The 4,174-nt window shown below is 44.0% G+C and overlaps 1 pseudogene; it reads left to right on the top strand.

The window, feature by feature from the left end:
• The first annotated feature begins 3,486 nt into the window (after positions 1-3,486).
• On the top strand, positions 3,487-3,927 carry LOC127218700 (FAU ubiquitin-like and ribosomal protein S30; annotated as a pseudogene).
• The last annotated feature ends 247 nt before the right edge of the window (positions 3,928-4,174 follow it).

Genomic DNA, 4,174 nt, shown 5'->3' with positions numbered 1-4,174 from the left:
TTCCAGTACATAATGGTGTGGTTTCAAAATGTTCCTAAGGTTCAGAAAAAAACCTTAGGACATCACATGCTGCCTGTCTTCTGATCACTGCCACCAAGTACAAGTACAAGGACCTACTCACGATAGATAAATGAATAAATAAATATAGTTGTTAAATGTATCAGAGGAGAGGAGAGATTATTCTAAGTGGATATTCTTTTAAATTTTCTATTGAGCCGGGAGAGTGTGCTGTGCCTCGAAAGAATTTGTATCATGGGCGTTCTGAGTGGCAAGTGACAGAGCGAGAAGTTGCTAACTGTAGAAGAGAACGAATTCACTGGAAACAGTGTGCAGACTCCAGCTTTCTACAGCTTGAGAACCATGACTACAAACTGGATGTAAGCCAAAGGTATCTGGCAAGAGGGACACAGTATGACAGCGGACAACCTGGGGACAGTCAGTTGCAAGGCTCCACAGGTCATCCATCCCAGGTGACCCTACACTCCACCACTGTTGCTCAGCTTTCGGTCTTGAATTCCCTCTTGCCAAAAGCCAGGTCCAGATGGAGGTACCTGAATGGGTGGTCTGGGTCCCATGCCTGCACATGCACTTCCGGGAGGAGGAAGGACGTCCGTCCTGTCCTGTTGTCCTGTATGTTTTTACTGTGATTGGTTCCTTCCTTCCACCAATATCCAGAAGGCCAGGGAGAGTCCACACAAAGTACTAAAAAGAGGACCTTAAAGCAAATGAAGAGAAATGGTGGTGGAGACGGCCAGGAGCTGGGAAGAGGGGCAAGCTGGGAAGGCACTCGGGCCCCTTTCCTGCCGGGTGAGGGAATACAGGGAGAATAGTGGAGAAGGCTGAGGTGTGGAAAGGAAGAAAGGGCAGCAAGACAAGAAAGGTGACTTCTGACCCACCCAGCTGTTCTTCAGGCTGTGTGTTTCTAAGGAGAATTTAGAATGTGGTTTAAACTGAGGCCAGGCAGCGAAGCACTTCCTCTTGGCTCTTTCATACATCCATTGCTTTCCAAGTTGAAGGCCATGCTGGGGCATAACAGACGCCTATAAAGTACACAGGCAGCTGAACTAGGGTTTTGTTTAGCTTTATTCTTTTTCGAGGTGAGAATTGTTGCTGACTTACGAAAGTATAGACATTTCAGTGCCCGTTTATTTATTTGAGCATATTTGAGAGAAATTCTCCAAGATGTGGTATGTTTACCAGCAAGGAAGCGAGGGAACTGTGGAGTGGGTCCCCTGAGTGGACTTGAAATGACTTTGAGTCTTTTGTCACGGGGATTGGATTTTGGGTGGGTCACTTTTGTGGCTTCGACCTAACCGCCTCCCCCCACCAGCCTAGTGGGGGAGGGTGGGGCGCTGCTGATGGCTATCTTCTAGGGGGCTTCTCATCCTCTCTCTACAAGGCTGTCTTTTGTGTCCTGGAGGAGAGGGAGCTCGAAGCACAGGGACAAGGTGTGGCTGATGGGCCCCCCGATAAACGCCAGACAAAAAGCCCACTGTAGTACTGAAAGGCTCTCCAATGTAGCTCTTTAATTTCCTCCCTTGGAAATGTTCCTCGTCTTTTCATCCCGGCCTTTATCTTAACTTCTAATCAGAGCAAAGCAGCAGCCTTTCAAATTGAACAAATAGGCTCCTCTGCTGGTGACAAGTGTACCTCATTTTCTCACAAGCCTTCAGCAAGGTCACACCTTTTTAATTTATTTTCTGTAAGGAAAATCTAGTTGTAGGATAGAACAAGGGCCAGATCTCACTAAAGGTCATTCCTCCAGCTACTCATAAAAGGGAAAGGGATTAAAGTTCCCCAAGTGTTGGCCCTCACCTGCTGCACAATGCTGGCAAGCAAGGAGCAGACTCGGGGCCGACCTCAGGTGCTCCGCAGTCTTGGTAGGTGTGCCACTGAGCCCCCTCCCCCACTCAGTTTCATACCCAGCGATAACTCCCCGACACGGATGCCATGCTTCACATGCCAATAAAAGCTCACCAGTGGGAGCATGGTCAGCACTTTCTCATGTACACCGGTGGACAGTGTATACTCTGCTTTTAATTTATATGAGCTGTTTATTCCTTTTCTTGCCCCCTGCCCTATGTTTTCCTCTGAAGGTCTTTTTTCCTTCTTCTTCTTTTTCCTTTTTTTTTTTTTTTTTTTTTTTATTTTTAGGGGAGTCATTTAAAAGATCGGGGTTACATTGAAATAAAGAAAAGGGCTTTGTTCTCAAATTCCAGGTATTAGAAATGTATTGAAGTGTCCCTGACAACTCACTTCTTATTTCCCAAAGCTCTCCCGTTTAGCAACTTCCTTATCCTGCCAACAAGTAATTGTCAAGTGCACTCACAAATAAAAAATACATACATTGGATGAATGAAAACTCGCCTTTTTTCCCCCAAGAGACAATAGAGAAACATCCTGGGTGCCAACCCTCAACTGGATAGTTTTACAATGACTATATGTTTGTGTCATTGTTTCTTTTTTTTAAGTAAAGAAAGTATAAAACCAACTTTCTTTGGTAGAAAATTAAGAATGTGCTAAAACAGGTAATAAATAAAGTCCCCTATCCACTTGCCTTCCAGGCAAGATGACTGAGGATACTGTGCTCTTTCTCAGGCAGCTCTTTTTATTGTCTGGTCCTCTTGTTCTTCCTGCATTGTGTCATGAACACTTCACTGTTGTATGAACACTTGGAGGGGGCTGCTCTTCTTGTCGTGGGTTCATATTTAACATATTTAGGCATTTAAAACTGGCTTGTTATTTTCAGCTTGAATCTGTTTAAATCGTGTGTGTGTGTGTGTGTGTGTGTGTGTGTATGTGTGTGTGTGTGTGTTTACACTGTATAAGTCCATTTATAGACATCTCAGGGCATTTTCTTAGGTTAGAGAAAATTCTCTGAAGTGGATTTTTGTGGTTCAAAACAGAGAACAAGTTCTACACTATGAATTGATTCATTTTTCCAAATGGAACTCCTGAAAGACAAGATTCACCTAAACTGCTAACAGTAGTAGTCAAAGCATATATTAAAACTTGTTCTTTTTCTTTTTCTGTCTTGACTCTTAAAATTTGATATGACAGAGGATATGGAGAAAGGGATAAATAATTCATAATATACATGTTTGAAGTTATTGAAGAATTAAAAAGTACTAAAAAGATTGCTAAAATCATAAGTTGTGTTTTTAAAGATTTATTTTTAATTGTGTGTGTGTGTGTGCGTGTGTGTGTGCGTGTGTGTGTGTGTGTGTGTGTGTGTGTGTGTGTGAGCACAGGTGCCTATAGAGGCCGGAGGAGTAGGATGCCTCCTCTCCCACACTGTAGTTTCAGGCAATTTTTGAGTTCCCCAGTACGGGAACTGAACTCCATTTCTCTGCGAGAGCAGCATGTGCTTTTAACCCTTGAGCCATCGCTCCCCTAAATTGTATTTTTTATTTATTAGTGATGTCAAAATTCACCCTTAGTGCTCTTTCTTGACTCTATCTTTGCGGGAGCAGCTTCAGCCTCCCGAGTTAGTCGCCAAAATGCAGCTCTTTGTACGCGCCCAGGAACTACACACTCTTGAGGTGACCGGCCAAGAGATGGTCGCCCAGATCAAAGTTCATGTGGCCTCACTGGAAGGCATTTCCCCGGAAGCTTCTGGCTGGCTCGCGGCTGGAGGATGAGGCTACCCTAGGCCAGTGTGGCTTAGAGGTCTTCACCACTCTGGAAGTAGCTGGTAGCATGCTGGGAGGTAAAGTTCACGGTTCCATTGCTCGTGCTGGAAAGTAAGAGGTCAAACTCCCAAGGTGGCCAAAGAGAAGAAAAAGAAGAAGACTGGTCGGGCCAAGCGGTGAATGCAGTATAACCGTCATTTTGTTAATGTTGTGCCCAGCTTTGGCAAGAAGGGCCCCAATGCTAACTCCTAAGTCCTATTGTGATTCTGGCACTCTAATAAAGCCACTTTGCCCTTTCCCCCCAAAAAAAATTCACCTTTAGTGTGTTATCAATAATTGTTTATTGTTGCTTAGAGACAAAGTATGAAGGTAAATCTGGCCTTCATCTTTCAACCTTCCACTTATCTCTGCAAAATGAGGGATGTCAGGTAAGCATTACCACACTGTTTTTTATTTCTTCTCTTGTACACAGTTGCTTGGGGTTTTTGCCTTTTTGTTTAAGAGAGTTTCATTTTTGCTTACTGATTTGTAAGCCAGCTGTT

This window comes from Phodopus roborovskii, unplaced genomic scaffold, assembly GCF_943737965.1.
Source record: "Phodopus roborovskii unplaced genomic scaffold, PHOROB, whole genome shotgun sequence".
NCBI classification, from domain to species: domain Eukaryota; kingdom Metazoa; phylum Chordata; class Mammalia; order Rodentia; family Cricetidae; genus Phodopus; species Phodopus roborovskii.
This window is presented reverse-complemented; position numbering and strand designations above follow the sequence as displayed.